Below are 11,469 nucleotides of genomic sequence, written 5' to 3' on the forward strand. Positions count from 1 at the left end.
GACGGCTATGGTGTCCCGAGGTCATGTGATCATCTTTTGCAGCCTTCTGACAAGCAAAGTCAATGGGGAAACCAGATTTACTTAACAACTGTGTTACTAGTACAACAACTGCAGTGGTTTCACTTAACAAACGTGGCAAGGAAAGTCGTAAAATGGGGCAAATCTCACTTAACAAATTTCTCACTTAGCAACATAAATTCTGGGTCCAATTGTGGTCGTAGGTTGAAGACTACCTGTAATCCATCAAGGGGGTAATTTTCACACTCGATATTCCCAACTGTAAAAAAAAATTCTAATCTCTTCTTGTTCCCGGATTTTATGATCAAACATTTCAATGCCTCCCTTTCTCCTGCAAAGAATAACCAGAAAAAAGAGAAAAAGAAAAAAAAATAAGATGACCCCCTTCCCTCACTATTGTCACAGTTGTTCACAGTTGGTATTTTGCTCTTCCAGACAATTAAGTTTGGTTTACATATATTGTTTTTATACATAAGCCATCTGTCAAAATGTGATTAAATAAATACAGATTGTGTAGTTAAAGCTTCCTTTTTTTTTTCATAGGGGTGGCTTCTAACAAAGCAAAAGTAGTAAGCCAGATCTGCCCCCCCATATATACACATACTACATACCTGTTGTGGCCTGTACGTGGCCTGTGCGGCTGGTGGCTGATTTGGACAGCGAGGAGGCTGGTGCGGTGCTGCGCCAGCAGCCTGTGCAGCTTGCACTCGAGTCAGACAATGAGGAGACTGGAGAAGATGTGGTGGCAGAGGCGGGGATTTAGCCAGGGCCTTCAGAACCTCTAGAAGCTCCCTTAAGTGAAGAGGACAAAGAGAAGGAGCCTCTTCTTGATGCACAGGCGCGCAGAGCTGCCAAAAGGCAGGAGTGGCTCCTCAGGAGGAGGTCTCCTCGAAAATAAGGCTTGGGGCTAATTGGCCACTCCCTTAGCCTATTTAAGGTGGAACGCCGACTGAAGCCATTTGCAGGGAACAACTTCGTTCACTCTCTTTCGTGCCTTGATCTTAGTTCTCTGCAAATTGCTTCTGGGCTTTCTGACAACCATAGTAAAATTAAGATTATTTATTCTTTGTATTCTTGTAGGCTGTTAAGAAAGTTAATTAACAGCCTTTGTTTTAAAAAAAACTGTTTAATTTAGTAAACTAAGGTTTGTACAGACTTTGTGTGTGCTGCGTTCTTTGGGGTCCATAGCTGGGGCAGAACAATACCACACTCACATATATATACACATAAACAAACAGGCCTCATGCTGAATACACTAAACAGATCGATTTCGGCTTAGTATCAGAAGGTGCCAATTTTAAAACCTTAATTTTCAGCTTGCAAGTATTACAGTACTCCCCAATTAACTTGAACAGCAGTTTGTAAGACTGGTTTTGACTCTGCCCACTTAATGAGTAAAATCCAATCAACCACCCTGTTAGAATAAATGAAAACTACATCTCTACAGGAGTGATAAATAATGGATTGTGTTGGTGAGTCACATAATGTATCTTCTGAGAATTTGTTTGGTATTCAATCAAGTCTTTAAAGAAGAGCTACATTGGGATCATCTTAACAAATTATTTCCAGATTGTCCTAAATTTTCATCTCAAAGAGCAGGAGTACCTGGTTCGAATGGTTGGAATGCTGGGCAGGAGTTAGCAACTTGTGTTCGAGACCCGACAGCTGCTGTGGGGCAAGGTTGAGCTCTCATCCTTCCCTCCAGTTCCCTCCGGGGACATGAAAGGAGCCCCCAACAGGGCATCCTCAAGACAACAATAATGTCACCAGCTAATGCTTTCAACCCAGAAGTACCTCGAGTGCAAAAATCTCAAAGAGCAAAAAGATTCTTCTAAAGGTTCTCTTCTCTTTTGTGAACTGATTAAATTTTTTGGGGTCGACCCAGGTATTCAGTGATAATGATTAAAGTGAGATCTCAACTGTTTCATATCTCATTGATTGTTATCATCGTAGACACTGCAGTGAAATCAAGTATACCTTGAAAAGGTCATCCAAATCAACCCTTTCCCAAAACAATTAAATCAGTAAACTATCCTGAGCTTCTGCATTAAAGGGTTCAATCATCAGGAACAGAAATTCTGTTCATTTCTATTTTCAGAGAAGGAAATTTCACAGAAATTTTCACAGGAGATTATTTAAAACATTTTGCATTTATTTAGTAAGAAAATGACCAAAACATGTGAATATCCTTTCACTCTACAATCCTCTGTTCATAGCCTCCTGGATTTCCTATGCTTCTCTTAAATCTGAAAGGAAGATAACATTGAAGGAACTGCTGTCAGCTTTAACAAAAGGCTGAATAAATTTTCTTTCTCTAGAAAAATAATTTAATCATCTTCTGTGCCCAAAGAAATGGAGGACGTTTTATCCAATCTGATATAAAATACTGTAATATATATATATATATATATATATATATATATATATATATATATATATATATATATATATATATATATATATATATATATATATATATATATATATATATATATATATATATATGTCTTTGGTTATTCGGGTTTTCTCCCATGTAAAATTGGAAGTGTCTTGGCGACGTTTCGACGAAGTCTCATTTGTCATCTTCAGGCTGGTGTTTTCGGCTTCGTGCTTCTAGGAGCTCCTCCTTGGTTACGTAGGAAACACCTGGCTAGAGGGAAAACACACATAAATCCTATGAAGAAGTAAGAAAATAGATATTGTACCTTTACAGGGAGGATACATGAGATGTGGGTGTGGCTTACTGACGATGGCTAACGAAATAGAAATAGATCTATATAAGTCTCTCACCAGGCAGCAAGAGCTTGCTGGCTGCCAGAAAGAAAAAAAACCCAGAATCGAGTGGATGTGATTCTACTGAGCTAGGGCTGCAGAAAAACCTTGGTTACGTAGGAAAAACCAAGGAAACACACACACACACACAAACACACAAACACACACACACACACACACACACACACACACACACACACACACACACATATATATATATATATATATATATATATATATATATATATATATATATATTTGTTTTCTCAGGTTTTCGCGGGTGTTTGTATGTAGGTCTTTGGTTATTCGGGTCTTCTCCCACGTAAAATTGGAAGTGTCTTGGCGACGTTTCGACGAAGTCTCATTCGTCATCTTCAGGCTGGTGTTCTCGGCTTCGTGCTTCCAGGAGCAAGCTCCTAATTGTCCTAAAGATGCGAGTTCCAGGTATAATTATAGAAGAAGCGATAGACATCACGATCTCCGGAACGTTTAAAAGTTTTTTTAAAAAAATGTTTTAAAACTTGTGCTAAGCTTTCGTCAGCCCCTACCGACTTCGTCAGAGTATAAAATGCTCTTCAATGGTGATTTTATACTCTGACAAAGTCGGTAGGGGCCGACGAAAGCTTAGCACAAGTTTTAAAATAATTTTTTTTTAAAACTTTTAAACGTTCCGGATATATATATACACATATACACACATACATACTGTATATATATATATATATATGTTAATCTTCATGGCTGGGATTCTTCTGTTGACTAGGGCTAGTTTCCAGATGTCCGGTAGGCGGGAGGTATCGTCGTGTTTATTCATGTTATGGGGGTGTTTCTCTATTTCGATGGCTTCCATGATTATTCTCTTGTTGAAGTGTTCAATTTTGGAGATTAATTTGGTTCCTTCAAAGTCAATTTCGTGTCCTGTTGTTGAGCTTTAGTGTTGTAACATCCTGAGTTCTGTGATGCATTGTCTTGAGCAGATGTTTGTGATGCAACCAAAGTGCAGAAAAAACATTCTTTGTTGTGCTTTTCTGATGACGTTTTTGATGTTAGCCCTCCATTTTAGATAATTCAGGGTAGAGTCAGGGCAATTGGATGGAGCTGAGTATTTACTGGCTGGATGCCTTTTCTGACTCCTATGTGGAGTTCACAGTATCCATCTATCCATCTATCCATCTATTAAATGGAAATAGAAAAATGTATTTTTCTCTGAAAAATGTGTAAAGTCCTATTTTGCCAAATTGTAAAAAAAAAAAATTCTACATCCCACCTCTACATCCCACCACTGACGTTTTTTTATCTTTCTATTTTTAAACTTCAATAAAAATTATGAAGATGGAAGCACTCAATCGTCTCCAATGGGATAGAATAGAGAAAAAATTACAACAATTTGGCAAGGCGGGGGACTTCCGTCATCCTTCCGGGAATGCCTCTTTCTGCCGTGTTGTAAAGCCATTTACCATTCTGCTCTCCCAGTTCAAATAATTCCCTTCCCAAGTGACTCACTTAACAATTGCTAAAGCAGGTTTTGCTAATGGCTTCCATTTTGGGGTTAAATGATCTCCTAGAGACTTGGAGTAATGAAATGGAGATATAAACTACCGCCTTTTAAAAGAAATCATTGGCTAAATGAGATGGGCTGGGACAAGCAGGGAAGGTGAGCCTGGCAGTTTTATTTTTTTTTTAATGGTTACAAGGGGACTCCTCAAAGCTGATAGCCCAATTAAAACAATCAGCTTGCAAAGGGTCAAATGAGTAGACTCAAGGGATGCTTAATCAAAAGAACTTAATCAAATGGCACTTTAAAAAAGGTAATTTCTGTGAACTATGGACAGCCTACCTAGATCACCTGTAAGTTCTTTTTAATTGATACTTACTGCCTGCTCTCCTCCAAAGATCTGCAGTTTCAGTTCTAGTGCTGTCAGGTTTTAACTAACTATAATACCCAGGGGTCTTAATGAATTTCAAATTTACCATCCCAAAGGCGTTAACTGGGGAAGCAATAAGGAAAAAGCACAGTGCTGAACTCCCTGCTTCATATCCCATTATTATTATTATTTTCCTAAAGATTCTTTTAAAGGACAGCATTAAACTGGAGAAGTATTGGCATTTTAACCAAGGGTGTAATTTGTGCTTTGGAGGTGAGAGGTGGGTTTTTTTGGGAGGGCATATATGGAATATGATTGAGTATTTGATCTTCTTTTTAATAACTGGAAATTATGCTAAGAGGTACTCTGTTGTGTATTCTAATTAAGGTAAAGCTTTTCTAGAATAATAATATTTTTTTAAAAAATCAAATTAATTCCTTGCCAGTCAATGCTGACGGAATGCCTTTGGTTATGAATTTGGAATTTATTCTGACCTTTCAGCTTCATCTGCAAAGGGGCCTAAAATGAGTTAAAAGTTGCTGTCTTTGCCATGTTTGGAGTTCAGAAACAGCACCCATTTATTTAAAAGGGAAGGGGAGCCATTAAGATGAATTAGGTTTATTCCTAGGAAAGTATTGAAAGGATTGGAGCAAAGGAGAGAGGCCGAAAGAGAAAAATGCATGGCGTTTTGAGTGAAACAGCCCTGAAACATTCTTTATAAGAGACTTAAGGTTTAAAGAAAACAGTTGGATCCGGACTGCAAAAATCTAGAGTACCACTAGATTGCAGCAAAGGGAGACAAAAAAATGCAAACACTGGTGCCATCTACTGGTCACCCTAATAATGTTTAGTTTCAGACAAGCAATGAAATCCTAATAAAGTTTAGTTTTAAACATCAAACAAACAATCAAGCAGAAAACAATACCTTAGTCAAGGAATTACCAAGGAAAAAGCCATATCCCTACAAACATTGGCAGGGCAAATTATTGTATATAAATAGGGAGCAAACATTATCAAATACTGTTTTCTTTTTTTTTCTTTTTTTAAAAATAACTTTATTGTCATTGTACGTGTATACACAGTATACCCATACAACGAAATTCACTTAAAACCCAAAGACCAGGTCCAACACACATAACAATCCCGAAACACACTCTCACCCACCACAATTCCCCACCCCTAAACCACCCAAACATCCACACAACAGATCAAGTAATGCTGTCCAACAGCTGACTGATGGTGGCTCTTTAGTTCATTGTTGAGTGCAATTTCTTAATATTAAGCTTTCTTAAAGCCTGAAACTATTTGCTACCCATCCATCCATTTCCACAATAATTGTGAAGTTTTTGAGAATTTACTAGAAACAACAAAAGTATGTATAAATAAATAAAATGTCCAGAGTAGGAATCAAAGGGGCTGCGGTGATTCATGTGATTTGAAGGCTGAGTTAGAAGACCATGGAGAGGTCTACAGCTAGCCAGTGTAAAATATGAGAGTGAGCTGGGTGATGGAATGAGCTCCCATCAATTTGTCCCAGCTCCTGCCCATCTACCAGTTCAAAAGCATGCAAACGCAAGTAGATAAATAGGCACCACTTCTGTGGGAAAATACCAAGGATATGAAAGGAGCCTCCTCGGGCATCCCCTGAGCAATGGTGATATCACCACTGAATCCTTTCAACTGGGAAGCGCCTTGGAAAAAGTGCTTCTGACATGAACAGAGATGATGGAGGAGGAGGAGGAGGAGGAGGAGGAGGAGGAGGAGGAGGAGGAGGAGGAGGAGGAGGAGGAGGAGGAGGAGGAGGAGGAGGAGGAATCAAAATATCCAGCATCAGTTGGACTAGACCAGAAGTGTCTAGCTTGTGGGCTGGATGCATCACACACTGGCCACACCCACACCCAGTTTAGTGAAGGGGGGGAAGTCACAATATGTCACGTGACAACGTGACAACGTGACAACGTGAGTTTGACACCCCTGGACTAGACTCTCCAGAATTTCTAGAATATCAGGAAATTTTTAACGGGGAGGCTGTTTCATAAAATAGGTGCTGCCACTAAAAAGAAACATCTCTGAGCTTCTATAGGAAACTCCTAGAACAGGGGTCCCCAAACTTGGTAGCTTTAAGACTTGTGGACTTCAACTCCCAGAATTCTCCAGCCAGCATAGCTAGCTGGAGAATTCTGGGAGTTGAAGTCCACAAGTCTTAAAGCCGCCAAGTTTGAAGACCTCTGTCCTAGAAGAATGAAATATTCTAGGAAATATTAAAAAGGCAGAATATTATATCTCCCTGGATGAGAAATGGAGAAACATGTTTTTTAGACAGGAAGCAGACTCACTCTTAATAGCCCCACACTCTCAATAGCCCACAGCAGATGTCAGCACTTAAGAGATAAAGAGATAGCTAGGTCTATTCATAAACAAATACCCTCACCCAAGATCCAACAATGGGAGGATTAGCCCTCTACCCATCTAGCAACAGAACTCACCACATGGCACCTGCGGAGATTGCATCATCCAGCAAGACTCAACCAAGCTTGGGACTCAAAAGACATCCTACAAAGTTACCCTTCCCCATGGGAGTCTGACAACCAATCAGAATGCAAGCTCAAATTCAAAGCCCAACAGAGGGCATAAATCTCTCTCACTCTCTCACCCATGTGCCTTTTTTGCTCAGGACCCCAAAACCATGTGGTCCTGTCCACCATTAAACCATCTTTTCAAGAAGTCTCCATGTTTCCAGTGTCTTTCTCCTCACTTGGAACTGAACCCAGATGGACATTTCTTCCAACACTTCCACCACACCAAACATCACAGAAATGGAAACATTAAGCAGCTTATACCAAGTTTCAAAGTTAAAATGGGTCAGTTGAAGAAGTGGGGTTGTACAACGATCTCTCTGACAAGCCATGTAATCATGGAACACATAGTACTCCGACTCTCTACATTTTTGCAAATTGTTTTTGTGTAAAAACAAATTTATTGTTGATATTATTGGATTGGAAAGTTACCCTCTATAAAATGTAATCCAATGCATACAAAGCTGCTAGTGTTTTTCAGAGGCTGGTAATTTATTTGGATCAAACCAGCAACGTAACAGATGCTTTTCATTGCTATTCAAACGGTTTTGGGGTAAATCAGATGCCTTTTGTAATCTTTCAAAAGTAAGCTTTTTACTGAAACTTCCCCCATATTGGTTTTTCTCATGCAAATAATGTTGGGACAAACAGGGCTGACTCAAATACATCAAGCTTAGGGTGACAGGCATTTGTCTCCTAGCTGAACTACATATACATAATCAAACAATGAAGTCATCTGCATATCAAATAGATTTGCTTTGAGAAGCTTTCAATGCAAATCATAGAAAGGCGAGTTTAGGATTACTTGGGAGTCCTGCTGCAGCAAAACAAACAAGGATAAACACAAGTCATGTTTTATCTACAAAATTAATGAGTATTGCTTATTTTATTAAACCAAGGAGGTTTCTTGCCCGACCCCCCTCCTTTCCACTCTTACAGCTGCTTGCTTGGAAAACAGAAAGGTATATAAGCAGAAATTCAGTGAAGTAAATATTTGATTAGCTCTTCAAATGCCAACTCGAAAGCTGCTTCTTATTAGGAACTAATCCACAATATCTCATTTGAATACCTGCGGATATTTTTTTTTTTAATTTGCTTAAATTTAATTTTGAAGATTCCAGAGGAAGCAAATGCTGAACTCCAATAGAGTTACGGGAAGTCGTAAATGGGGGGGGTGAAGGAGATGGAAAGGACAAACTATGGTTGGCCTACTTGTATCTTCCTTGTAGTTTTTGGTAAGACATTTGGGAAGCAGTGTTGGAAGAAATGTCCATCTGGGTTCAGTTCCAAGTGGGGAGAAAGATACGGGAAACATGGTGGCTGCTTGGAAAGATGGCTTTAATGGTGGACAGGATCACATGCCTTGAAGATCTTGGGTGAAGAAAAAAAGGGAAGAGATGCTGAGAGTGCCTGGGTTTTATACCCTCTCTGGGCTTTTGAATTTGAGCTTGCGTTCTGATTGGTTGTCAGACTCCCATGGGGCCATGCAGGGGTAACTTTGTAGGCTGTGTCTTTGAGTCCCAAGCTTGGTTGACTCTTGCTTGGGGGATGATGTAATGAAAGGGCTTTGGGATTCCTATTATGGCTCTGCCTGAAGTAGGTAGATCTTTGTTCAGTGGTGGGTTTCAAAAAATTTTACTACCAGTTCTGTGGGTGTGGTTTGGTGGGCGTGGCAGGGGAAGGATACTGTAAAATCTCCATTTCCACCCCACTCCAGAGGAAGGATACTGCAAAATCCCCATTTCCTCCCGATCAGCTGGGACTTGGGAGGCAGAGAATAGATGGGGGTGGGGCCAGACAGAATTTTTACTACCAGTTCTCCGAACTACTCAAAATTTCCACTATCGGTTCTCCAGAACTGGTCAGAACCTGCTGAAACCCACCTCTGTCTTTGTTATGTAGAATAGACTGGCTCAGGCCTTAATAGCCCATTGACAAAGGTGGGGGGGGCTGAGTTTCTGCCTCCCTTTTAGAGGAAATATTCTGCCCTTTTAATATTTTCTTTCATTTTTCTAGGAGAGGGGTGGATGCTAACTTCCTACAGCAGGATACTCAGTCTGTGGTCTCATCCAGCAGGATTCTTTTAATGTTTCAACACTACTTTTTCTACTTAGGAGTAAACAACATCAGAGTATGAGTAAACAGCACTAGTAAAAAAACAACAACACCAGAAGGCAGAACAAGAAACAATGGATGGAAACTAATCCAGGAGAGAAGCAACCTAGAACTAAGGAGAAATTTCCTAACAGTGAGAAGGAAGAGCTTATTTTCAGAAGTTGTAGGGTGCTCCATTACTGGAAGATTTTAAGAAGAGATTGGATACCTGGATAGCCACTTGTCTGGAATGGAATATGGTCTCCTGCTTGGAGTAGAAGACCTCCAAGGCTCCTTCCAATTCTGTTATTGTGTTAAACACACTCTTATTTTTAATTCTGAAGCCAAGCCACCTCTCTAAAACTTAATCAGTATGCAAGAATTGCAATACCTCTGTTACGATCCATATTTTTTTTTAAACTCCAAAGACTGAGTTCAGTGGTGTTCACTCCCAAGGAGGTATGTATAAGAATGATGTTTTAATGTGGGTTTAGATATATACCTTAATGAAATGGTAGAATCCAGAAGAGACAGTCTAAGATGGATGCCATTTTGAAAGCTGTTTCATGTACATGACTCATGTTGCAGTACAACAGCTAGTGAATAATTCTGACAAGCCCCAAACAAGGTCCGGTCCAATCCACCTGTTGCTAATTTTTTAATTGCAGAGAGCTTTCCCAGTGAAGCATGAAAAGAGCATTTAATTAAGCTACAGTTGTGTTAAAATGAACAACAAGGCCATTCTGTTTAATGACCAGCTTCATTTTGGCTTCCTCTCCTTGAATTGCTTTGATTACCGAAGGATACTATGGCTATGTTTGCATAAAATGCATTCTGGCTACCCAATGAACTAATTTTATAAGTTCATACAATACAAACCATTATCCACTATCTGGATTGGAATTGGACAACACACTAAGCCAAAAATCCAGTTGCTGATCAGAGGCTCAATATGTCATAAGAACACAGCCAAGAACTCTTTACAGTTTGGTGCCTGAATTTGCTTATTTTAACTCTTTCATCCCATGTTTCTCTTATATTGTGACTTTTACATTGTAAATCAATGGTGAGAAATTACTCTTGTTTTCACTGATCCCATATAAGCCATTTGGGGACTCTTTTTCAGTACAGTAAAGAGCAACTTAAGAAATACCTAAAATTAATTAATTAGTTACTCTTCAGGGAACTTTTCCATGACACTGGAACATTGCTTTGTCCCCAGAAGCACTTGCCTCTTTTAAAGCTGTCAAGCTATACAAGATTTTTGGATGACCACTAGATGGCAGCAAAGGAAAATAGGTGAATCATGCTCTTTGCTGCCATCTAGTAATTATCTCGATTTTTGCAGATAATCAGAGCTGATAGGTCTGTCCTGTTCAAATGTTAACTTTGATACTCAGTTCTTAGAAGATTACCATTTCCAGAACTAACATATGCTGTTGTTAGTTGTAAAGTTATGTCCAGCCCATTGCGACCCCATGGACAACTTTCCTCCAGGTCTTCGTGTCCTCTATCATCCCCTGGAGTCCATTTAAGCTCACGCCTACTGCTTCAGTGACTCCATCCAGCCACCTCATTCTCTGTCATCCCTTTCTTCTTTTGCCCTCAGTCTTTCCCAGCATTAGGCTCTTCTCCAGTGAGACCTTCCTTCTCATTAGGTGGCCAAAGTATTGAGTTTCATCTTCAGGATCTGGCCTTCTAAAGAGCAGTCAGGGTTGATCTCCTCTAGAACTGACTGGTTTGATTGCCTTGCAGTCCAAGGGACTCACAGGAGTCTTCTCCAGCACCATGTTCAAAGGCCTCAATTCTTTAGCGCTCAGCCTTCCTTATGGTCCAACTTTCACAGCCATAGCCATACTAACATATAAGTCTACTCAAATACTAGAGAAAATGATCCAGGTCCTTCCTTCAGAAGCCGAGACTTAGAAAAGATACGATGATTCTCATCACAGTATAAGATCTCCCCAAAGCCAATGCTTTTAACCATTGGCTTAGCATTTTTCAGAAATGCACTAGCTATATTTTTCTGCTGGATATGTTTCAAAGTTCCTGCTTTTATGCAGATTAAGAAAAAGAAGAAGAAGTGAATTTGCACTGTTACAGAATATATTAGCAAAATTATCTATACGATGGCTGTTCTGCAA

The sequence above is a fragment of the Pantherophis guttatus genome, chromosome 5, assembly GCF_059756535.1.
Source record: "Pantherophis guttatus breed Tessera chromosome 5, ASM5975653v1, whole genome shotgun sequence".
In the NCBI taxonomy this organism is placed as follows: domain Eukaryota; kingdom Metazoa; phylum Chordata; class Lepidosauria; order Squamata; family Colubridae; genus Pantherophis; species Pantherophis guttatus.